Raw genomic sequence first — 26764 nt, forward strand, 5'->3', positions numbered from 1 at the left:
AATAGTTATATATATTGTGGGGTCATGTGGTATTTTGATGCATGCATAGAATGTCTAATGATAAACCAGGGCAACTGGGTCTCCATCTCCCCAAGCCTGCACCCTTTTTTTATGTTGGAAACATTTCAATTACTCCCCTCCAGCAACTTTAAATCATATGACAAATTATTGTTAACTGTAGTTGCCTTGCTGTACTTCTGAATACTAGATCTTATTCATTCTATCCAACTGCATTTTTGTGCCCACAAAACAACCTCTCTCCTTTCCCCCTCCATTCATAGCCTCCGGTAACCACCAATCAACTCTCTACTTTCATGAGATCCATGTTTTTAGCTCCCACATATGAGTGAGAAGACGTGATATTTGTCCATCTGTTCCTGGCTTATTTCACTTAACATAATGTCCTCCAATTCCATCCATGTTGCAGCAAATAACATAGTTTTAATTTTATTCTTTTTATGGCTGAATAATACTCCATTGTGTATATGTATCATATTTTGTTCATCAGTTGGTCAAGAGGTACATGAAATACTGTTCAACATCACCACATCAGGGAAATGCAAACCAAAACCACAATGAGAAATTATCTCACTCCAGTTAAAATGGCTTTTATCAGAAAGCCGAAAAATAATGGATGCTGGTGAGGATGCAGAGTAAGGGGAACCCTTGTACAGTGTTGGTGGGAAAGTATATTAGTACAGCCACTATGGAAAACAGTGTGGCAGTTCATCAAACAACTAAAAATAGAATTCCCATGTGACTGGCATTCCCACTGCTGTGCACTTTCAAAAAAAAAAAGGAAGCTAGTTCAAAAAGATATCTGCCCTCCCACATTTACTGACACAAATTTCTGAGGGCCTGTGGAGGAAAAGTTAAATATTAAATTTGAACTCAATTGAACATGGACACAAACAATGGTCACCAAGTCCTGGAACAGGTTGTGTGAGCCCCTTGAGGCGTTCATCCAGCGCTGTTTTGGAGAAATCTCTATTTCAATCTATTCCTATTCGTTAGTTATTGAAAAACAACAGACAACCGCAAAAACAAGTTGACCTTTTGTGTTCCTTGAACCCAGTCGTGAAGGGCCCTTGTGGCTGGGCCTCATGCCAAACAACTCCTTACAAAAAGAGCCAGGGTCCCAGACTGTGCTGAAGCTTCATGAGACCTCTCCTGGTCTGTGCATGGACGAGTGGCCGACTCTGGAGCCCAGGCTGTTGCTTCCCGGTGTGGTGGTGAATCCTCCATAGTCTGGTGAGTGTAAATAGATGTATATCTTTTCCCTTCTGCCCTCCCCATTGCAATTTGCTTATTATATCCATTTGCTTATTGTATCATTTGCTTATTCTATCTGCATTGCCATTTACATGGGACAAAGGTTGTTTACCGTTAAAGGTATTGTGTGTGGGTCTTTTCTTCTCCCCTAGCATGTTTCCCACACAGAACAGGGCCCCTCCCCAGAAGCTGTCTTCCTTCCTAATGTCCTGCTTTATAGGAGCTCAATTCAAGATGAGATTTGGGTGGGGACACAGCCAAACCATATCAATGACTGCTGTGTTTGGCCCAGAGTCCAGTTCCAGTTGTATCTATTGGGAGAGGAATTATCCCCTGAAAGGGAACAGGGAGGTCATGGGGCTTGGCTTGCTAGGTTCCCTTCTTGTGTGAATTTCACTCTTGCATGACTTCTTATCACTGCCTGAAAACTTGCCAGATAGAATGCATCCAGGTTTGTAGTTTTCTGTATCAGGAAGTTCAGTCTACCACCAGTCACTCTGTCACCAGAAGTAGACACTTTAAAAAAAAATAGTGTTTGCAGGTGTTAATGGAGAATTCATTAGATTAGTGAGGCAGGTATACTGGTTGTTATCTGTTGTTGTTGTTGTTGTTGTTGTTGTTGTTTTCAGGATTTCAGGGCCTAGATTTTATGATAAGATATATTTTAAGAGGATTAGAGTGTGGCGTTAAATAATTAAGGAAACAATATATATTGAGTGCCTTTTTCCAGCTTTGAGTTATGATTAACAAAAAAATTACATATATTTAGAGTGTACAATATGATGTCTTGATGTATATATATATTGTAAAATGTCTAAAACAAGATAATTAATATATACACATCTTACAGTTACCATTGTGTGTGGGGGTGTGTGTGTGTGTCTTTGTGTGTGTGGTGAGAACATTTGAGATAACTCTTGGAAAATTTCAAGTACATATTAGGATTCACTATGTTCACCATGCTATACATTAGGTCTCTAACAGTTTTTCATCTTATAGCTGAAAGTTTCTGCCCTTTGACAAGTATCTCCCCAGTCCCCCCACCCTCCACCCTCCACCCCTGGTAACTGCCATTCTACTCTCTGTTACTACTCTCTGAGTTTGACCTTTCTAATATTCCACATATAAGTGGGAATCACGCAGTATGTGGCTCTCTGTGCATGGCTTATTTCACTTCCCATAGTGTGCTATTGGGTGCCTTTCAGTACTGGGCGAGTAACTGCAAATGACACCCCCACCCACCCATGGTCTCACATAAATGTGCTGCATCTCTCCCTCCACTTCAGTAATGATACAAATCCCACTAGATCTCGAGTCTCCTCTGCTTTGATTTCCATCATGAGCCCTGATATGCAACATATTGATCCGCTGCTCATAATCAGTCATGCCAAGTCTTCTTCATGCCTGTGGCTTCCTCTTCAACACATAAAGAAACCAGCCTTGAGCAGAACATAGCAGCTGAAAGACACTCCTTACACTTTGCTCTGTACCCATCTTTCACTCATGCAGCAAACGTTCACTCAGTGCCATATGCTGACCCGCCTGCAATGTCCTTCACAAGTTGAGGTTATGCTTAACCTCAAAATAGCCATGTGACACTTACATGAATGTAGAAAGGCTACAGTGATTTTTTGTTGTTGTTGTTAGAGTCTAATTTCAGGTGTCTATTAGGATTTACTACATTCATCATGCTATATGTACATTAGGTCTCTGATGTCACCCAGGCTGGAGTGCAGTGACACGATCATGGCTCACTCCAGCCTCAAACTCCTGGGCTCAAGCAATACTCCCGCCTCAGCCTCCCAAGTAGCTAGGACTAAAGGTGCCTCCCACCACACCTGGCTATGTTTTTTATTTTTTATAGAGATGGGGTCTTGCTGTGTTTCTCAGGCTGGTCTCGAACTCCTGGCCTCAAGCAATTCTCCCATCTCACCTCCCAAAGTGGTGGATTACAAGTGTGAGCCATAGCACCTGGCCAACTGCAGTGATTTTAATTATAAATATATATATTTATTAATAATACATTTACTATGTTTACATATATGTTTTATAATGTACATGTTAAGTAATTACATATACCATACAAATCATACACATTGAATATAAATACATGAATTATATTAAATGACATTAAATATATGCAAATATCTTATATGTATGATATATATAATTTTACATCCCAAAATACATATTTTACAATATAAGTGCATGTATATCTCATACTATCTAGGTATAAATGTATCTTATGTATTCTATACAAATACTATACATAAATTTATGTACATATTCAATATTTTACACATCTACTAATATATGTAATCTATTTTGTTTTTACATGTATATTTACACACACATGTGATATGTATGCACTGTAGTTCATGCATTACATATGTATAGTTGTGTGTTATATGTAGTATTACATAAGTATCCATATGTGTATATATTTCACATGTAAATGAATATGTATAGTATAATCTTTTATAGTACAGAAAAAAGATTCTTTATCCAATCCACCAAAAATGGGCAGCTATGTTGATTTCATGTCTTTACTTTTGTGAATAGTGCTGCAATGAACATATGGGTGCATGTGACTTTTTGGTACAAAAATTTATTTTCTTTTGGATATAAAACCAGTAATGAATTTCTGGGTCAAAGGATAGTTCTGTCTTAAGTTCTTTAAAAAATTTCCAAACTGCTTTTCATAGTGGCTGAACTAATTTACATTCCTGCCACAGTGTATAAGCATTCCCTTTTCTCGGTAGCCTTGCCAGCATCTGTTTTTTTTGTTTGTTTGTTTGTTTTGTTTTTTTACTTTTTAATAATAGTCATTTTGACTGGTGTAAGATGGTATCTCATTATCTCATTATCATGGTTTTGACCTTCATTTCTCTGACCACTAGTAAAGTTAAGCATTTATTCATGTTTGTTGGCTGCTTGCTTTCTTTTGACAAGTGTCTGTTTACATCTTTTTCCTATTTTTAAGGGGGTTACTTTGTTTTTACTTGTTTAGTTGTTTACTTTTGATGTTGAGTCTAAATATTAGACCTTTTCTGATGCAGTTTTTGAATATTTTCTGCCATTCTATAGGTTGTCTGTCACTCTGTTACTAGTTTCGTTTGCTGTGCAGAAGCTCTTTAGTTTAATTAGATCCAATTAGTCATTTTTTTGTTGCAGTTGCTTTTGAGAACTTAGTCATAAATTTTTTCCCAAAGCCAATGTTCAGAATGGTGTTTCCTAGGTTTTCTTCTAGGCGTCTCATAGATTGAGGTCTTACATTTAAATCTTTAATCCATCTTGAGTTAATTTTTGTATATGATGAATGTAGGGGTCCAGTTGCATTCTTCTGCATATACCTAGCCAGCAATCTCAGCATCATTTATTGAATAGGGAGTTCTTCACCATTGGTTTTTTGTTGTTGACTTTGTCTAAGGTCAGATGGCTGTATGTGTGTGGCTTAATTCTGGGTTCTGTTTTTTGTTCCATTGATCTATGTGTCTGTTTTTGTACCAGTATCATGCTGTTTTGCTTACTGTAGTGTTGTAGTACAGTTTGAAGTCAAGTAATGTGATGCCTCCAGCTTTTTGTTGTTGTTGTTTAGAATTGCTTTGACAATTCAGGCTATTCTTTGATTTCAGATGAAGTTTAGAGTAGTTTTTTTCTAGTTCTGTGAAAAAAAGATGTTAGCAGCTTGATAGGATTGGCGTTGAATATGTAGATTGCTTTGAGCAGTATGGCCATTTTAACAATATTGATTCTTACAATTCATGAGCATAAAATGCTTTTTGTTTTGTTTTTCATTCAACTATTATAAATGGAATTGATTTTTTTTTTTTTTTTTTTTTTGGCGACAGAGTCTTACTCTGTTACCCAGGCTGGAGGGTAGTGGCACGATCTTGGCTCACTGCAACCTCCGCCTCCTGGGTTCAAGCAATTCTCCCACCTCAGCCTCCTGAGTAGCTGGGATTACAGGCACCCACCAACATGCCCGGCTAATTTTTCCATTTTGGTAGAGACAGGGTTTCACCAGTTGGCCAGGCTGGTCTTGAACTCCTGACCTCAGGTTGTCCACCTGCCTCGGCCTCCTAAAGTCCTGAGATTATAAGAATGAGCCAAAGCGCCCAGCCTAGTATTTCAAATAATTTTTTTTATTTCTGCCTTAATTTCATTGTTTACCTAAAAGTCATTCAGGAACAAGTTATTTAATTTCCATGTTATTATGTGGTTTTGAGAGATCTTCTTGGTATTGATTTCTATTTTTATTACACTGTGGCCCAAGAGTATGGCTGGCATGATTTCTGTTTTGTTGTTGTTGTTGTTGTTTTTGTTTTTAAATTGATTGAAACTTGCTTTAGGCTGAGCATGTTGTCCACCTTGGGGTATGTTCCATGTGCAGATGAGAAGAATTTGTATTCTGTAGTTATGGCTTCCGTATTCTGTAAATGTCTATTAGGGCCAATTGGTTAAATGTCAAATTTAAGTCCAGGTTTCTTTGTTAGTTTTCTGCTCTGATGATCTGTCTAATGCTGTCAGTGGGGTGTTGAAGTCCCCTACTATTATTGTGTGGATGAGTCTTTTCATAGGTCTAGAACTATAGCTTCATGAAGCTGGGTGCTCCAATGTGGGGTACATATGTGTTTAGATAGTTAAGTCTTCTTATTAAATTGAGGCCTTTATCATTATGAAATGCTTTTCTTTGTACTTTTTACTTTTGTTGGTTTAAAGTCTGTTTTATCTGATCTAAGAATATCTACCTCTGCTCTTTTTTGTTTTCTATTTGCATGATAGATTTTTTCCAGCCTTTTACTTTGAGCCTATGGGTGTTGTTACATGTGAGATGGATCTCTTGATGACAGCAGACAAATGAGTCTTTCTTTTTAAAATCAAACTTGCCACTCTATGCCTTTTGAGTAAGGCATTTAGACCATTTATATTCTAGGTTAATAGTGATATGTGAGGTTTTCATCCTTTCATGAAGTTGTTACCTGGTTGCTTTGTAGGTTTTATTGTGTGGTTGCTTTATAGGATCTGAGGACCATATACTTAAGTGTATTTTTGTGGTAGCAGGTATTGTTCCTTTGTTTCCATGTTTAGAACTCCCTTAAGGATCTCTTGTAAGGCTGGTCTAGTGGTAACAAATTCCCTTATTGCTTGCTTATCTGTAAAATATTTTATTTCTTTGCTTATGAAGCCTGGTTTGGTGGGATATAAAATTCTTTGTTGGAATTTATTTTTTTCAGAATGCTGAAAATAGGCCCTCAATCCCTTCCAGCTTGCAAGGTTTCTGCTGAGAAGTCTGCTGTTGGCCTGATGGAATTCGCTTTGTACATAATCTAATATTTTTCTGTAGCTGTCTTTAAGATTTTTTTCTTTACTATTGATGGTGGACAGTGTGGTGACTATATGTCTTGTCGATGCTTATTTTGTATAGTATCTCACAGGTGTTCTCTGGATTTTTTTCTATCTGGATGTCTACCTCTCCAGCAAGATTAGGGAGATTTTCTTAAATTATTCTCTCAAATATGTTTTCCAGGTCATTTACTTTTTCTCCTTCTCTCAGAAATGTCATTAATTCATAAGTTTGGTCACTTTATATAATCCCATTTTCTCAAAGACTTTATTATTAAAAAAAATTTTTTTTTTTTGTCTGACCAAGTTTGTTTAAAAGACCATACTTCCGGTTCTGAAATTCGTTCTTCTGCTTGCTCCAGTCTATTGATAAAGCTTTTAATTGTAGTTTGGAATTTCTTAAGTGAGCTTTTCAATACCAGAAGTTCTGACTGATTTCTTTTTGACGTGTTTATCTCTTCCTTCATTTACTGGATTGCTGTAGAAATATATTTGTGTTGATTTTGAAGCTTTGTTTGGATGTTGCTGAGCTTCCTTGCAGTGCATGCTTTGCATTTATTAAGCCCTTCTCTTAGTAAACAATAATAAAGTATATATCTAGTGACATTGGCCACAGCCATCTCTTATTCATGCATGCCATCTGCTGGCTAGTAGGCCAAACTGCACAATAGCTCAATGTAAAGCCAGCCATGAGAAGTCCATAGGGCTATAAAAGCAAAGCCAAAAGATGGTACCAAACATACTCCATGCTCACATATTCTAGGGAGACAGGGAAAATGAAAGAAAAAATATATATATAGAAAAAAGAATCTTGTCTGCATGAAAATAATTACAAAAATTAGGAATGCCAACATCTCCAGATGGGAAGCCATTGTAAGAATTCTGGCATCATGAAAAATCTGAATGTTGTGACACCACTGAAAGATTACACTAGCTCTTCAGCAGTGACCCCTAACCAAAATGGAAAACAAGAGATTACATATTAAAAAATTCGAAGCATGCATTCCAAGATGGACGAGGCTGGAATGGACAGGCCCATGTACAGGCTTCCTGATAGCAGGCACAAGCACCAGTGTCAACCATGTACCCAGAGGTGTGACTAGCCATGAAGATCAGATGGGAAACCTCCTTGGCTCCAAGTTCTCTGCATAGAGTGGGGTGTTCTAGATGCCTGGAGGTCTGCCTGGGCTTGGACTATAGAGGACCCCACTGTACCACAATCTCTGCACAGAAAGGGTGCGGTGGCTCACAGACTGCCTGTTTTATCACATGCCATTTGGTGATGATCTGATCTTGCACAAATTATTTTATTATTATTTTTAAATTTTTTATTTTGTTCACTTTTCCAACGTGATGTATCAGTTATATTGACATAACCATTTATTTTTATTTTTATTTTTGTTTTTGTGGGTACATAGTAGGTGTATATGTTTATGGGTTACATGAAATATTTTGATATGAGCATGCAATGCATAATAATCACATCAGGATAAATGTGGTATCCATTACCCCCAAGAATTTATTTTTTGTGTTACAAACACAAAAATAGAGCTCCCAGAGGAATGGGCAGAATTCCATCTTTGCTGTTTTTCAGCCTTCACTGGTGATACCTCCAGGTACTGGAAAATTTGAGATGACTAGGGACTGGAGAGGACTCCCAGCAAACCACAGCAGCCCTATAGAAAAGTGGCCAAATTGTTAAAAGAAAAAAATACTCATCCAAAGGTCAGCAACTTCAAATATTAAAGGTAGAGAAACCCACAAAGATGAGAAAAAATCAGCACAAGAATGGTGAAAACACAAAAAGTCAGAGTGCCCTCTTTTCTCCAAATGACCATATCACCTCTCCAGCAAGGGGTTGAAACTGGACTGAGATGGCTGAAATGACAGAAGCAGAATTCAGAATACGGATAAAAACAAACTTCACTGAGCTAAAGGATTGTATTTTAACCCAATGCAAGGAACCTAAAAAGTCATGATAAAGCATTGCATGAGCTGACAGACAAAATAGCCAGTGTAGAGAAGAACATAACCAGCCTGATAGAACTGAAAAACACAATACAAGAATTTTAAAATACAACCACAAGTATTAATAGCAGAATAGACCAAGCAGAGGAAAGAATCTCAGAGCTTGAAGACTGCCTTTCTGAAGTAAGATAAGTAGACAAGAATAGAAAAAAAAGAATGGAAAGGAATGAACAAACCTCCAAGAAATATGGGATTGTGTAAAGAGAACAAATCTATGACTGGCTGGTGTACCCAAAAAAGATGGGGATAATGGAACCAATTTGGAAAACATATTTTAGGTTATCATCCATGAGAAGCCCCTCTGCCCCCAACCTAGCTATCCAGGCCAACATTCAAATTCAGGAAATGCAGAGAAACCCAGTAAGATACTCCGTAAGAAGATCACCTCCAAGACATACAACCATCAGATTCTTCAAGGTCAAAATGAGTGAAAAAAATGTCAAGGGCAGTTAGAGAGAAAGGCCAGGTTACCTACAAAGGGAAGCCCATCAGACGAACAGTCCACTTCTCAGCAGAAATTCTACAAGCCAGAAGAGATTAGAGGCCAATGTTGAACATTCTTAAAGAAAAATTCCCACCTAGAATTTCATATTCAGCCAAAGTAAGCTTCATATGCAAAGGAAAAATAAGATTCTTTTAAGACAAACATAAAGGGAAATTATTACCCCTGGATCTGCCTTACAAGAACTCCTGAAGGAAGCACTAAATATGAAAAGGAAAGACTTTTACCAGTCACTACAAAAACAATGAGGTACATAGACCAGTGACACTGTAAAGCAACCATATAAACAAGTCTGCAAAATAACCAGCTAATATGATGACAGGATCAAATCCATACATATCAATACTAACCTTAATTGTAAATGGGCTGAATGCCCCAATTAAAAAATACAGTGTGGCAAGCTGGATAAATAACCAAGACCCATTGTTGTGCTGTCTTCAAGAGACTCATCTCACATGGAGTCACACACATAGGCTCAAAATAAAGGGATGGAGGGAAATCTACCAAGCAAATGGAAAGCAGAAAAAAACAGGGGTTGCAATCCTAGTTTCTGACAGAACAGACTTTAAACCAACAAAGATCAAAAAAGACAAGGGCATTACGTAATGGTAAAGGGTTCAACAAGAAGATCTAGTCATTCTAAGTATATATGTGCCCAACATGGGAGCACCCAGATTCATAAAACAAGTTATTAGAGACCTTAAAAGAGACTTAGACTCCCACACAATAATAGTGGGAGACTTTAACACCCCACTGTCAATATTAGAAAGATTTGAGACAGAAGATTAACAAAGATATTCAGGACCTGAACTCAGCTCTAGAACAAATGGACCTGATGGATATCTACAGATATCTCCACCCAAAAACAACAGACTATACATTCTTTTCATTGCCACATGGCACTTATTCTAAAATTGATCACATAATCAGAACTAAAACACTCCTCAGCAAATTCAGAAGAATTGAAATAATAGCAAACAGTGTCTTGGACCACAGCACAATCAAATTAGATCTCAAGACTGAGAAATTCACTCAATACAGTTACATGGAGATTGAAGAACCTGCTCCTGAATGACTTTTGGGTAAATAACAAAATAAAGGCAGAAATCAAGAAGTTCTTTGAAACTAATGGGAACAAAGGTACAACATGCTAGAATCTCTGGGACACAACTAAGGTGTGTTAAGAGAAAACTGTATAACACAAACTGCCCACATCAAAAAGTTAGAAAGGTCTAATTGAACAACTCAACATCACAACTAAAATAACTAGAGAACCAAAAGCAAACAAATCCCGAGGCTAGCAGAAGACAATAACAAAATCAGAGCTGAACTGAAAGAGATTGAGACATGAAAAACTATTCAAAAGATCAGTGAATCCAAAAGCTGGTTCTTTTTAAAAAAAAATTAATAAAATTGATAGGCTACTAGATAGACTAATAAAGAAGAAAAAAGAAGATTCAAATAGACACAATCAGAAATAATAAGTGGGATATTACCACTGACCCCACAGAAATATCAACAATCATCAGAAAATATTATGAATACCCCTATGCACATAAACTAGAAAATCTAAAAGAAATGAATAAATTCCTGGACACATACACCCTCCCAAGGCTGAACCAGGAAGAAATTGAAACCCTGAACAGACCAAGAATGAACTCTGAAATTGAGTCAGTATAAAAACCCTATCAACCAAGAAAAAAAAAAAAAAAAAAAAAGCCCAGATGAACTCACAGCTGAATTCTACCAGATGTATGAAAAAGAGCTGATATAATTCCTGCTGAAACTATATCAAAAAATTCAGAAGGGACTCCCTAGTTTATTCTATGAGGCCAACATCATCTTGATACTGAAACCTGGCAGAGATACAAAACAAAAACAAAAACAAAACAAAAGGAAACTTCAGGCCAATATCCTTGATGAGCATTGATGCAAAAATCCTCAACAAAATACTGGCAAACTGAATCCAGTAGCACATCAAACAGTTTATTCACCGTGGGCTGGGCACGGTGGCTCATGCCTGTAATCCCAGCACTTTGGGAGGCCTAGGTGGGCGGATCACAAGGTCAAGAGATCGAGACTATCCTGGCCAACATGGTGAAACCCCTTCTCTACTAAAAATACAAAACTTAGCTGGGCGTGGTGGTGCGTGCCTGTAGTCCCAGCTACTTGGGAGGCTGAGGCAGAAGAATTGCTTGAACCCGGGAGGCGGAGGTTGCAGTGAGCTGAGATCACGCCACTGCACTACAGCCTGGTGACAAAGCAAGACTCCATCTTAAAAAAAAAAAGTTTATCCACTGTGATCAAGTAGTCTTCATCCCTAGGATGCAAAGTTGGTTCAACATACACAAATCAATAAATGTGATTCATCATGTAAACAGAATGAAAGACAAAAATCACATGATTATCTCAATAGATGCAGAAAAGGTTTTCAGTAAAATTCAACATCCTTTCATGTTAAAAATCTCAATAAACTACGTATTGAAGGAACATACTTCAAAATAATAAGAGCCATCTGAAACCCACAGCCAACACCATACTGAATGGGCAAAAGCTGGAACCATTTTTCTTCAAAACTGGCACAAGACAAGGATGCCCTCTCTTACCACTTCTATTCAGCATAGTATTGGAAGTTCTGGCCAGGGCAATCAGGCAAGAGAAAGAAATAAAGGACATTCAAATAGGAAGAGAGGACTGGGCATGGTGGCTCATACCTGTAATCCCAGCACTTTTCTATCTTGAGGTACAGACTTGTTGCCAGCCTGAATGTACCTGTAGAAAGTGACTGGAGATCCTGGTTGGGAGGTCTCACCCAGTCAAGAGGTACAGAATCCAAGACCTGCTTAAAGAAGCAGTCTGGCCTTACTTTTGTAGAGCAGCTGTGCTGTGCTGGGGTACTGCTTCTGCTCCCAGTTGGACTGGACTCTTTAAAGCCTGGAGGCTGGAATAGTTAAGTCATCCAAATAGCAATTATGGCAGCCCACTCTGCCTTCTGGGAGCTCTGTCCCAGGAGATTTTCAGATCTGTTGGCCGAGATCACTGGCAGGGATGGCTGGAGGCTCCAGTTGGGAGGTCCTGCCTAGTAAGGAGGAACAGATCAGGGACCTGCTTAAAGAAGTAGCCAGGTCACATTTTGGCAGAACAGCTGTGCTGTCCTGGGGGAATCCCTTCCGCCCCTGGTCAGTTTGGACTCTCCAAAGCCTACAGACTAGTATAGTTGAGTCACCCAAGCAAAGATGGTGGCCCACCCTTACCAGGGAACTCTGTCCCAGGGAGAATTCAAATTTCTGTTGGCCAGAGAACACCAGTGGGGATGACTGGAGGCCCTGGTTGGGAGGTCTCACCCAGTGAGAAGGAATGGGATCAGGGACCCAGTTAAAGAAGCAGTCTGGCCATGCTTTTGTGGAGCCGCTGTGCTGTGCTGGGGTACTGCTTCTGACCTGGCTGGCTTGGGCTTTCCAAAGCTCACAGGCTGAAGCATCTACTAAATCACCCAAACAGCAGAGACGGTCGCCACCCCCTCTCTGATAACTTTTTCCCAGGAAGAATTCAAATCTCTGTCAACCAGAGAACACCAGCAGGGGTGGCTGGAGTCCCTGGTTGAAAGGCCCTGTACATTAAGGAGAAAACAGATTAGAAACCTGCTTAAAGAAGCAGGCCATGTTTTGGTGGAGCAGCCATGCTGTTCTGGGGAATCCCTTCTGCCTCTAGTCTGTTTGGACTCTCCAAAGCGTGCAGGCTGGAATGGTTGAGTCATCCAAAAGCAAAGACAGTTGCTCACCTTTCTCCCCAGGAACTCCCGGCCAAGAAGAATTCAAATCTCTGTCAGCCAGAGGATACCAGCGGGGGTGGCTGGAAGCCCTAGTTGGGAGGTCCTGCCCAGTGAGGAGGAATGGATAAGGGACCTGCCTAAAGAAGTAGTCTGGCCATGTTTTGGCCACAGTCACGTTTGGCTGTGTTGGGGCATCCCTTCTGCCCTCAACTGGTGAATCCATTTGGATTCACCAAGGCCCTCAGGCTGGAACGGCTGAGTCATCCAAACAGCAAAAATAGTGGCCTGGCCCTTTCCCTGGGAATTTCATCCCAGGTAGGGATGAAACTGTTGCTGGTGGTTGCATGGAATTCCAAGCCAGTGGGTCTTTTCCTGTGAGGCACAAAGTGGGGCCTGCAGACCATTGCTACTTGGCCCCCTGGCTTCAGCCCCCTGCCTAGAATTACATATGGAGGTCCAGCCTCCCATCTGCTGGAGTTGCAGTCACTTTTGCTGGGAAGCCCAGAGCTAGAGTTTATAAAGCTCCTGGGCCCCTGCGCATGCCTGAGCGATTGCTCTGCTGAGGCTGTATGCAGATCTGTATGTCAGACTGAAGGCCCTAGTGGAGGGGGTTCACAAGGGGGTCTCCTGACCTGAAGGTTGCAAAGATCCATGGAGAAGCATGATCTCCCCAGGTCGCAAATTCACTCACTGCCTCTCTCTGTGGGGGCGGTTCTGCTGGCTCTGCGTTGCTCCCTGGTGGGCCATCCTCCTTTCTTTTTTTTTCTTGAGACAGAGTCTCCCTCTGTTGCCCAGGCTGGAGCACCGTGGCATGATCTCAGCTCACTGCAACCCCTGCCTCCCAGGTTCAAGTGATTCTCGTGCCTCAGCCTCTTGAGTAGCTGGAACTACAGGCGTGCACCGCCATGCCTGGCTAATTTTTGTATTTTCAGTAGTCACAGGGGTTTTCCATGTTGTCAAGCCTGGTCTCGAACTCCTTACCTCAAGTGATCTGCTTGCCTAACCCTCCCAAAGTGTTGAGATTACACATGTGAACCACCATGCCAGTTCCTTTTTCTTCTCTTTTGATGTAGGCACTTATAGCTACAGTATTCCCTCTTAGAACTGCTTTGTCTGTATCCCATAGGTTTTGGTACGTTGTGTTTCCATTATCATTTGTTTCAAGACATTTTTCAATTTCCTTCTTAATTTCTTCATTGACCCACTCATTCAGGAGCATATTGTTTAATATCCATGTATTTGTGTATTTCCCAAAATTTCTCTTTTTAATGATTTCTAGTTTTATTTCACTGTGATCAGAGAAGATGCTTGATATTATTTTAATTGTTTGAATGTTTTAAGATTTGTTTTGTTACCTAACATATTGTCTATCCTTAAGAATGATCCATATGCTGAGGAAAAGAATGTGTAATTTTGTATCTGTTGGATGAACTGTTCTGTAAATATCTGTTAGGTCCATTTGGTCTATAGTGCAGATTAAATTTGATGTTTCTTTTTTTTTTTTTTTTTTTTTTGAGATGGAGTCTCGCTCTGTCGCCCAGGGTGGAGTGCAGTGGCCGGATCTCAGCTCACTGCAAGCTCCGCCTCCTGGGTTTACGCCATTCTCCTGCCTCAGCCTCCCAAGTAGCTGGGACTACAGGCACCTGCCACCACGCCTGGCTAGTTTTTTTGTATTTTTTTAGTAGAGACGGGGTTTCACCGTGTTAGCCAGGATGGTCGCGATCTCCTGACCTCGTGATCTGCCCGTCTTGGCCTCCCAAAGTGCTGGGATTACAGGCTTGAGCCACCGCACCCAGCCTTAAATTTGATGTTTCTTTACTGATGTTCTGTCCAAGAGATCTGACCCATGCTACAAGCGAGGTGTTGAGCTCCGCAGCTATTACCATATTGGGGTCTATCTCTCTCTTTAGCTCTAGGAATATTTGCTTTTTATATCTGGGTGCTCCAGTTTTGCTGCATATATGTTTAAAATTGTTATATCTTCTTGATGAATTGACCCCCTTATTATATAGTGACCTTCTTTGTTCCTTCTTACAGTTTTTGTTTTGAAATCTATTTTGTGTGATATAGCTACTCCTGCTCTTTCTTGGTTTCCACTGGTATGGAATATCTTTTCCATCCTTTTATTTTCTGTATATGTGTCTTGTTTCATAGATGAATTGTGTTTCTTGTAGACAATAGATCTTGGGTCTTATGTATTTCTACACTCAGCCAGTCTATGTCTTTCAATGGGAGAGTTTAGTCCACTTACATTCAGTGTTATTATTGATTGGTAAGGACTTACTCCTGCTATTTTATTTATTTTCTGGTGGTTTTGTTATCTTTTCTTCCTTCTTTCCTTCCTTCATGTCTTCCTTCATGTCCTAAGCCAAAAGAACAAAGCTGGAGGCATCACACTACCTGACTTCAAACTATACTACAAGGCTACGATCACCAAAACAGCATGGTACTGGTACCAAAACAGAGATATAGACCAATGGAACAGGACAGAGCCCTCAGAAATAATATGACACATCTACAACCATCTGATCTTTGACAAACCTGACAAAAACAAGAAATGGGGAAAGGATTCCCTATTTAATAAATGGTGCTGGGAAAACTGGCTAGCCCTAAGTAGAAAGCTGAAACTGGATCCTTTCCTTACTCCTTATACGAAAATTAATTCAAGATGGATTAGAGACTTAAATGTTAGACCTAAAACCATAAAAACCCTAGAAGAAAACCTAGGGAATACCATTCAGGACATAGGCATGGGCAAGGACTTCATGTCTAAAACACCAAAAGCAATGGCAACAAAAGCCAAAATTGACAAATGGGATATAATTAAGCTAAAGAGCTTCTGCACAGCAAAAGAAACTACCATCAGAGTGAACAGGCAACCTACAGAATGGGAGAAAATTTTTGCAATCTACTCATCTGACAAAGGGCTAATATCCAGAACCTATAAACAACTCAATCAAATTTACAAGAAAAAACCAAACAACCCCATCAAAAAGTGGGCAAAGGATATGAATAGACACTTCTCAAAAGACGACATTCATACAGCCAACAGACACATGAAAAAATGCTCATCATCACTCGCCATCAGAGAAATGCAAATCAAAACCACAATGAGATACCATCTCATACCAGTTAGAATGGCAATCATTAAAAAATCAGGAAACAACAGGTGCTGGAGAGGATATGGAGAATTAGGAACACTTTTACACTGTTGGTGGGACTGTAAACTAGTTCAACCATTGTGGAAAACAGTGTGGCGAGTTTCCTCAAGGATCTAGAACTAGAAATACCATTTGACCCAGCCATCCCATTACTGGGGATATACCGAAAGGATTATAAGTCATGCTGCTATAAAGACACATGCATATGTATGTTTATTGCGGCACTATTCACAATAGCAAAGACTTGGAATCAACCCAAATGTCCATCAGTGACAGACTGGATTAAGAAAATGTGGCACATATACACCATGGAATACTATGCAGCCATAAAAAAGGATGAGTTCATGTCCTTTGTAGGGACATGGATGCAGCTGGAAACCATCATTCTCAGCAAACTTCGCAAGAACAGAAAACCAAATACTGCATGTTCTCACTCATAGGTGGGAATTGAACAATGAGATCACTTGGACACAGGAAGGGGAGCATCACACACAGGGTCCTATTGTGGGGAGGGGGTAGAGGGGAGGAATAGCATTAGGAGATATACGTAATGTAAATGATGAGTTAATGGGTATAGCATACCAACATGGCACATAATATATATATATAACAAACCTGCATGTTGTACCCTAGAACTTAAAGTATAATAATAATAAAAAAAAGGTCTTAAGCTGAAAATCATAAAAGATAACTGAATTAGGGCTACGCATCTTACTCAGTCCCACTCCTACCTCATCAAATACTTTTTATTATTTCTAAACTTTCCTCTCAGAGTTCACTGCTAAATATTAGAACTTCTTTTTAATGCATATTTGCAGAGAGATTTAATTATTCATAGAATCGCATTTGTAACTTTGTAAATTCCCAAATGCACATGTTATATCTTGGCAAGTAAAGTTTTAAATGAAAATTGTTTACTACACCACTCTTGAAAATTGTTCTAGTCAAGCTACTATTTGCAACAGAGCTATACACTGGCACCCACAATGTGGAATTCTGGTTGTAAAATTCTGACTGCTGTAATAGTTTGCCTGATTATCATCCTTATAACAGGGTTAATAATTGCAGGAAAAATTTAGTCAAGGTTGTGTTGCTTATAGCAGGACTGATAGTTATGGATAAGAAGTAAGCATGAAAGTTATACTATCATTAAGTTTGATAAGACTTTTTACTAAAGGTTGGTAATATGATGCACTCTATGAAAAGGTTATAAAGGAAGAGATTTTACATAAGGAAGGATTTTGTATGGTCAATTCTTGTACTAAAGGGAAATAACTGGTTGTTTAAAGAAAGGATGTTTAGGACAAATCAAAAAGTTTAAATATGTTGTAAAAAGGCGTATAAAAGTCATAAAAGAATTTAATAAAGGAAAGGACCTGTCAAAATTAACGCTAAAGTTATTTTAGCCACCCAATAATGTATTCCTCCCAGTCATACTGCAAGTTGTGAAAATGGCCTAGGCCTAAAGTTATTCTCTAATGGTACGTTTAGGGGGAAATGTATGCTTTTCTCTAGGAAAAAGTCACTTCTATATTAACGTTTCTGGTAATGTACACCGACATCTAGTGGAGGCAAACCAGTATTGCAATCCATTGGTGTAAAAGGTGTCAAACTCTACTGTCGGTTATGGTCTATAGGGCCCCCCACTAACGGTGGTAATCTTAATACTTGTATCCTAACACCTACATCTTAAACTTTCTTGTAAAATTTATCCCTTTTCACCTAGAAGCAATTAAACTTTAAATAGTGCTGCAAGCAGAACCACACATAGATATGCCATTCTTCCGAGAACCTTAGATCAACCACAGGAGAAGGCCCAACTGCTGTTCCCCACCCCACACACCCCTTTTCAGCAGGCAGTAGCCAGAAAAAATCATCATCTAACACCCCCTAACAGCAGTTAGGTTTACTTCTTTTTGAGGGGGGGGATATCACAGAAGTTATTAAGAAATCATTTTAGGCATACAGTAAGGGGAAAGGTGGAGATTTTCCTGTAATAAGAAATAACCCCCAGACAATCTCTCTTCTGACCAAAAAGGCGGCTTCAAGGGCGGGGCTGACAAGCTTTGATATGCAAATGCTGGCCACTAGAAACTGGATCCACTCAGTATGGTGTTTCCCACCATCTTCTCCTAGTTACCACCTGTGCAAAGTGTGATGGCCACCTCCAAATAACACCATGTGTTCAAACCATCATGGCGACCCACATTTGCATATTAAAGGGCGAAGGTGGGAGGGCCTGGTTTTTCTCAGTCTACATGAATAACACACCTGGTCAAACCAATCCTTTGGGCCCTATGCAAACCAGACATCGCCTCCTCCAGCCTCCCGATATAAGGGACTGCCTTTCTGCTGTGCACAGTGTCTGTCTTTGTTCCTGTCCCTTGTCTCAGCACGGGGGAGATGTTCTCGTCTTTCTCCCTTCTTTCTTGCCTATTACACTTTTCACTCCTTAAAACTACTCCAGATGTGTCCATGTCATTAATCCTATCAGCACCAGACCAAAAAGCCTGGGGATCCTCCAGTTATCGAAGCTGTATCAAAATGAACTTTGGCCTGCTCTGTCCCATTCTCTCTATCCTTTGCACTTGTCGCAGAACAAGTGGTGCCTCTAAGATTGCACAGGTACAATGACTACGAACCTGGGAAGGCTGTGGTGTTTCTTTAGATGGCTGGTGAATCTATCTGGATTGAAGGGATTCCTTTTCCCAGCAATAATTTTACAGACCTGAGACGTTTGCAAGATGAAGTTGTGTTGAGGGATTGAAGATGTCATTACACTTTCTTACCCAAAGTCAGGTAAGGAAGTGGGACCTGAAACTGAAGAAGGGATGGGGTGAAGAGACTGGTGGAGTGCCTTCTTTATGCCCTGCGCTTGGGTATGCTTTGGTGGATAGCGTGGGGGTTTTTTGTTTGTTTGTTTTTGAGACGGAGTCTCGCTCTGTCGCCCAGGCTGGAGTGCAGTGGCACGATCTCACTTGCAAGCTCCGCCTCCCGGATTCACACCATTCTCCTGCCTCAGCCTCCCAAGTAACTGGGACCACAGGTGCCCATAGTGTGGTGTTTTAACAAAGCTTCTACTCAGAGAGACAGATTAAGCCAGACAAACATAATGCAAATGAATGTGATTACTGGGGCATTGTAGAGACAGAGAGAGACATGAGATCCCATAGAAGCTAAGGCAGATTTAAGTGATCATGCAGGATGGTTGAAAGAATTTCGGTGAAAAAATAAACATTTATCCTTAGATGCTGAGCGTGAATGTGAGATTGTTAGATGTAAAAGAAAAAATATTCTGACACTTGTGTCAACGGTGAGGAAGAATATTCACGACAATTGCAACAGGGGAGAGAGACCAAACTCAACTCTGAAGATAGCAATAATAGTTGGGTTTTTGTAGCCAATTATCAGAGTAAGGTGGTCAGTGGGTGGGAAATTACAAAGAGCAACTTGATTAGATATCAAGAGTAGAATCCTTGCTAAAGGCAGGCCAAAGACTTAGACATTAACAGCAGAAGATGAGAAACCTGATCAGGTATCAAGGATGGGGGGATCCTCATTATGCATGTTGAAACTGGGTGCAGCAAGGATGGACACAGATGTCCAAAGTCCAGGCCTAGTCAGGAAGAGGGCTCAGGGAAGCCTAAGTCAAGTCTGATCGAGGAGAGGGTCTTTGCCAGATGGCAGTGTTTTGATCTATTACACGATAGACATTGTAGGCCACATAATACATTTTCAGAGGGAAGAGGGCTGTCCTGTGCATTGTAGGAAGCTTAGCATCATCCCTGGGCCCTGCCCACTGGAGTCAGTAGCATACTCAAGTGTGACAACTCAAAATGTCTGCAGTCACTGTTAATTTCTCCTTGAGGTGGGCACAGTTTACCCCAGCTGAGAACCACTGTATTAGGCATGGATGAGGAAGAAGGCACATACATATGCCTGAGGTTTCAGGCAAAGAATAGTAGGCATGTGTTGGTGTCATGCATTGAGGCAGAGAGAGCTGGTGGAGAAGCATATACAGGTAAGCTGGGATTATCAAGTGTAACGGATACTACGGTGTAACTTGAGGAAGAATATGAGAGGTGAGAAAATGAGAGTGAAAATATTGTAATATTTAGCAAGTGCATGCGTGCTGTGGTTCAATGGTCTCTTCTGTGTATTAAGACTATTTGGTACCACTGTTTTACTGGGCTGGGCTTCTTTCACTTAATTTCTTCCAGTTTCCCCCAAGTTGGCTGCACATGACAGTTTTGCTGTTTTAAAAATGATATTGAGCAGTGGGAGCAAGAGTATTAGGGCATCCAACAGCCCAAAGGTGGAAGCTGCCCAAGTGTCCATTGATGAACAGATAAACAGAATGTGCTCTCTACATACAATGGAATATTAATGACTCTTATAAGAGAGGAAGTTCTAATACATGGTACCACATGGATGGACCTTGAGGGTACTATACTAAGTAAAAGTCAGGCATGAAAGGATAAATATTGTATGATCCAGTCATAGGAGGTACCCGGTATAGAAATATTTATAGAGAGGGAAAGTAGTGTGGTGGTTGCAAGAGAATAGGAAGAGTTGCGTTTTAATGTTTACAGAGTTTCAATTTTGCAAAGAGAAAAACATTCTGGAGATGGATGGTGGTGATGGTTGCACAATAACGTGCCTATTTACTGAACCGAACACTTACAAATGGTTAAGCCAATTTGTTTGTATTTTACCACAATTTAACATTTTAAAAGTTGGTTTTTTAAAAGAGTACGGTGACAAAACAAGGTAAAGATGGCCATGTAAAAGTGAAAGGAACAGAGTCTCTAGAATAAAGCATCAGTTGAATGCACTTAAGACAAACGAAGTAAGATGAGGAATGAAAACACCAGTTGCATTGATGGACAGGGGCATTATTGCTGGAATAACACAGTGTCTTTAAGATGTAGTGGTGGGGTCCATGTCACATTGAAATAGGTGACACCCTCTTCTTTTTTATTCAGGAACTGTTTGGATGATGGAGATCATCAGTCTGATCCACTCCAAGGGAGATCCTAGTTAGGTCCAATCTGTTGTTCCCTGGGATCGTTCCCCATGGATAGACGTTAAACATGAGAAAGCAGGTTTAGAGAGTCAGAAGAGCCCACACCTCTACACCTCCCACCTTCCCATTCAGTTTTTCCCCAAGTCATTCTTCAATCCTAAGGTCAAGGTGAGTTAATAATGGCATGTTAGTGTGGACCACCTTATTGACTTCCCTGAAAGACCGTGTTTTAGGGACAGAGTTAAAATGTGATTCCCTAAACTATGCATATTAGAAAATCTTGTTCCAATCTACTGTGTCATATACAAGACAACGTTTCTGGTATTTCCCCAGGAAATCCTCAGCCTTCACTTAAGTAAATCCTGGCTACATCCCCAAAACTGAGGCCCCTAACATTAATATGTTCATGTAGAAAGCACCTTAGTTGTAAACCAGCACCTGTATTTCAGAGGAAATGTGGGTGTGACACTCATATTTGAAACCCAACGTCGTTTTTCTATTCAGGATAGTAATCATGACATGGGGCATTTCGTTCCCGATTGACAGCTCCACGGGTCTCCCATACATAATTTCAGAAGCTCCACATGAAGCCTCTAGCATTGAGTAACCCTGGGTAATAAATGTGAACTTTTTCTCATTATAGATTATTGCTTAAATCAAAACTTACCCAAACTATCAAAATTGTATAAAACTGCCTCCAAATGTCTTAGGTGATGTGGCAGTAACAGTATGATCAAAATGTTCTAATATTACAGTGTCACACGCTATATTTCTATTTGCTTATTTACTGTCAGGTTCATTTATTTTACTGTATACACCATGATTTTGAAGATCATGTCAATTTTTTTTTTCCAATTTTTACTGTTTTACGCTGACTTGGCTGATGCTTAAAACATTGTAGAGATACAAGAAAACACTGGAAAAAATAAATTAAAAAATAAAGTAACAAAAATAGCCCAAGACCAAGCTCTGTAAAACAATTTTGATAAAACAATTTATAACAGAAAATTCCAACTTGAACTTTGGGTCCAGACTGTGTTTATTGGCAAATAGTGCAGGATGTTTGAAGCGCAGTTTGTGTGTGTTTAAACTGGCAGTACTGATCCTTCCATGTATTTGTTCCTGATTATTTATTAACTTAGAATATGCATCCATTCTTTATTCCTTCATATGTTTAGGTATGAAGCACCTATTATGGGTCAAGGTTTGAATCAGGATTGGGAAGAAGGTAATGATTATGATGACCTGAAGCCACAACCTAAATAAATTTACAGATTAGTATTTGGGAAAAGACAAAGAATAGACGTACATTTATTTTCTGTGGTGCCAATATTATTTACTGACAGCCTCATTAATACCAGACACCAGTGTGTACTTGGTGAAAAACATCTACTTTAAGATATGCAATAAATACATGAAAGGATGAGACAGGGAGAAAAATATAGGGAAAGTACCAAATTGTCCCAGAAGGTAAATGCAGGGTCTGCTGATGGAGTTATGCAGATGGAGGATTTGATAACTGTCTTGTAGCGGGACAATCAGAGCTGGGAGAGACCGAACAGAGTTCAGGAGAGCCTTTATTAAGGTGATCACCTGGCTCAGTAGGACTAGCATCCAGGAAAGTCTGAGCCCTGAACAAAGACAGCAGCCACCTTTTAAACAGTCAGTGGTGGGAATTACGTGATGCAGGAGCGTACTTACAGAAGCGAGAAGAAAGGCAGTTGTTACCCCATATCTTACATCCCCGGAAATACATGGTTCTGTAACATATACTTATCAATCTTATGACCTTGCAGCTGTGCTGGGAGGTAAGCAAGAATTCGCAGAGCTCTAAGGAATGTGAAACTGGGGAGTATAGATGAGGCTCACTGAGCACAGAAGGAGCACAGGCTGTTAATATTAGGGTGGGGGAAGTGGGGAGAGCGTGGCAGGGTGCTACATTATACTAAGCCCTGAGGGGAAAGTTAATTTTCTGGCTTCACATATTGTAAAATTCATTTACTTCCTCTTCAGTCTCAGTGAGGAGAAAACCAAGAGTGTATAACTGATTCCATTTACCCCATATCCTTCTTCGTGCAATTCTTGTAATTTTTACTTTTGCCTACAGTATAAAAACTGCCTATGGGGTTATTGTCCTTTCAAGAGTCTGTAGTGTTTTACAGCAATTCCATCAGGAAAGAAAATGTTGTCTTTTATATATACTCCTTTACTGTTTCTCAGGTTCATCCCTGGACCTGCACTATGATTCCTGCACAGACGGAAGGAGTTCCTTTAGAACTGGTGGTCGTGTAGGTTGTGGGCAATAAAAATTCTCATAGCTTTGCATGTTTCTAAGATTACCTTGATTTTCATCCTCATCTTTGAAGGATATTTTCATAGGATATAGCATGAAGTGGTTTTTTTTTTTTTTTCTTCAGCACTTTACAGACAATTTTCCATTAGTGTTAGACCTTCATTTTTTTGGATGAGAAGTCAGGGGGCCTTTTTTCTCCTCTTTCTCCACTGTCTGTGATGTGTCTGTTTTTGTCTGGCTACGTTCAACGACTGAGCTGGATGCCAAGGGTGTTAAGGGACTGTTCATAGTCACTGCTATGTGTTAACAAGTTTGGAGAGTGAGGAATAATAAAACACAGTCACTGCTGTTTGGTAAATGTCTGGTGATCTTGCCTCATGCATGCAAAGCCCAGCTCTCAGCTGTAAGTATACAGAGGCCCCGACACAGACTTTATCATTACACAATACTTATACATATTTTGGGGGTACATGCAGTATTTTGATACATGCATACAATGTATAACAATAAACGAGGACAATTGGGACTTCATCACCCCAAACCTTCACCCATGTTGGGAACATTCCAATTCCTCTCCTCCAGCAATTTTGAATTATACCACAAAATATTGCTAGCTATAGTTGTTCTATTGTACTGTCAAACACTAGATCTTATCCCCTCTGTCCAGTTGTATTTTTGTACCTGGGAACAAACCTCTCTTCTTCCCCTGTCCCTTCCCAGCCTCTGGAAGCCACCAGTCAACTCTCTACCTCCATGAGATCCACAGTTTTAGCTCCCACATATGAATGAGAACATGTAATATTTGTCTTTCAGTCCCTGGCTTATTTCACTTAATATAATGCCCCCAGTTTGGCAGTGTCTGGAATTATTTTTGTTCATTACAACTGGTTGTGGGGGCTGGAGAGTGTTAGCAGGTTTGCACCTAGCATCTAGTGGCTGGAGATCAGGGATGCTGCTCAATATCCTACAATTGAGAAGCAGGAATCCCTCCTATGGGCCGCCCAAGAATGGCACTTCTTTTATTTAAGGATGCTGAATATAGTCCCCCAGTCTCTCCTGGCTTATATGGTTTCTATCTTTACACTTCCGTGAGTTTCATCTCCAAGGACTCTAGCAGGTTCTCACAGTGAAGATCTGAGAAAAGTCCCCAGCTGGTTCTGGCAGGGGAAGAGGAAGAGTAGCCATTTTGAAATATACCAGAGCATTCTGTTCAATGCTCTGGAGAGAAACCATTTTACCAGAACCGTTTTATCAGTGTCCAAATGACTTAGAAGAAGGAAAATAAACTCTGGTCCCCTCTTGCCATCCTGTCCCACTTAAGGGGAAGGAAGGTTTTACTGAGAAGCACTTGTGAAATTCATAGTCCCTGGGCACAGGATAAGAGACTGAAAACTTTGGGAGGCCAAGGCGGGCGGATCATGAGGTCAGGAGATCAAGACCATCCTGGCTAACGTGGTGAAACCCCATCTTTACTAAAAATACAAAAAATTAGCTGGGCATGGTGGTGGATGCCTGTTGGCCCAGCTACTCGGGAGGCTGAGGCAGGCGAATGGTATGAACCCGGGAGGCGGAGCTTGCAGTGAGCCAAGATTGCACCATTGCACTCCAGCCTGGGTGACAGAGCGAGACGCAGTCTCAAAAAAACAAAAAACAAAAGACTGAAACCTTACCATTAAGACTTCTTGAAACCATTAATTGGGAGGTCATTAGGCTGAGATGGCTCCAGTATCCTGAATTCTTAACCTAAGCAAACCCAAACCCAACTCAGTGTAACTGGCCTTAACCAATCAGAAACCACCAATTAACCTCCTACTATTGGCTTTCCACTGGAATGAGCCAAATAAGGCTCTACACTAACCAATCAAGTATTTTCTTTGTCTTGTTTCTGAGTTCAGCCTGTAAAAGCCTTTCCCTCATGCCTCTTCAGAGGGGCCCTAAGCTGCATGTGGTCTGGCAATGCCCAATTCATGAACTGCTGTCTGCTTAAATAAACTCTTTAAAATTTTAATGTGCCTAAGTTTATATGATTTTGCAGACTATAGAACACTTCCCCTCTCACAACCAAATCTTATCACCATGTTACTAAAGACCTATCATGCAGCTTATTTTACCAAGTACATCACATTCAGCTATCAGGAAAAAATCACAAGGCACTCTAATAAGCGAAAAACACAGCTTGAAGATTTTACTTAACTCATTAATGAGAAAAACTGGTGACGTGAACTAACTCATAAGAGAACACTTCCTCTAGCCGAAAAAAAAGTAATATTTATAGATCAAGAATATTAAAGTGGCTGGCTGCAGTGGCTCATGCCTGTAATCGCAGCACTTTGGTAGGTCAATGTGGGAGGATCACTTGAGGCCAAGAGTTTGAGACCAGCCTGGGTAACATAGTGAGATCTCACCTATACTTAAAAAATTAGCCGGGCATGGTGGTGCGCACCTGTAGTTCCAGCTACTCAGGAGGCTGAGGCAGGAAGATAGTTTCAATCCAGGATGTCAAGAGGTTGTGGCTGCAGTGAGCTATGATGGTGCCACTGCACGTCGGTGTTGGCAATAGAGTGAGACGCTGTTTAACAACAACAACAAAAAAATTTAATTAAAATGATGTGCAGCAGCAAAAGAGGCAAAAACTGGCCTCCTCCCAAATGGAGATGGAGGAGGGAAGTAAACTGAGCCTTCTCCAATTTACTTTTGTATAAACAAGAAGTAATTTGAACTGCCATCGGCGATCCGCAATGTGAGTTGATAAACAGCTCAAAACAATGACAAAGTAGAATCAAATGACCCGGAAGCCCGTAATCTAAATAATGCACTGAAGCACAATTTCTCCATTCATTGCTTATTTTGTGCCAGGCACATTTATGAACACTTAATCCTCACAACACCATTAGCTGAGAAATACTGTTCCATTGCCACAAGAGCAACTGAAGCTCATAAAGATTAAACAATAAAAAGTCACACAGCAGACACACTCTACAGCTCAAGTGTCAACAAAACACCCACAGAGATGCACTTAGGGTCACACATCAAATCACACAACCTCACGGAGAATGGGCCTAGCCTCACAGAGAATGGGGCCTATCAGATACACCAAAGCAGACGCCCGGCGGTCCCACTCACCTCTAATAACAAACACTTTCCCAAACTTAAGACGCACATGTCCACGCCAATGTATTATCATAGGCCTTTCCCCACCTCTTAAAGCCTCCCACGATTCAGCCCTCAGAAGGCAACCGCTTGGTTCTCTGTGCGCAGGCGCAGCGTTCTCTCAACACCTCCAACGGGCACAAAGCCACGCCCCCAACGCCGAGCTCACGCACGCGTACTCAATCACCAGCGGAACCGCCTCCACGGCGCTCGG

General features: G+C 40.4%; 1 protein-coding gene and 1 long non-coding RNA gene across 7 annotated transcripts in view; one reads left to right on the forward strand and one right to left on the reverse strand.

Moving 5' to 3' along the window:
- Positions 1-26764, forward strand: part of LOC102118436 (uncharacterized) — a 44772-nt gene that overhangs the window by 8526 nt on the left and 9482 nt on the right. Inside the window, exon 4 of one of the 3 annotated variants that reach the window (XM_074024875.1) lies at positions 1076-1251. The exons of the other annotated variants lie outside the window; for them this stretch is intronic. The gene's annotated coding sequence lies outside the window, so the exon portion shown is untranslated. The remainder of the gene's footprint in view (positions 1-1075; positions 1252-26764) is intronic. 3 annotated transcript variants of the gene reach the window in all.
- On the reverse strand, positions 420-26654 carry LOC107128230 (uncharacterized). Of its 4 annotated transcripts, none has more exons than XR_012428026.1 (3): positions 26524-26654; positions 25844-25969; positions 420-1912 (listed from the first exon to the last, which is right to left on the reverse strand). It is a non-coding gene; the product is annotated as an uncharacterized lncRNA (long non-coding RNA). The 4 variants fall into 4 exon arrangements; XR_001487112.3 differs by lacking the exon at positions 420-1912 and adding an exon at positions 7981-8294; XR_012428025.1 differs by lacking the exon at positions 420-1912 and adding an exon at positions 11862-12227.

The sequence above is a fragment of the Macaca fascicularis genome, chromosome 19 (assembly GCF_037993035.2).
Source record: "Macaca fascicularis isolate 582-1 chromosome 19, T2T-MFA8v1.1".
NCBI lineage: Eukaryota > Metazoa > Chordata > Mammalia > Primates > Cercopithecidae > Macaca > Macaca fascicularis.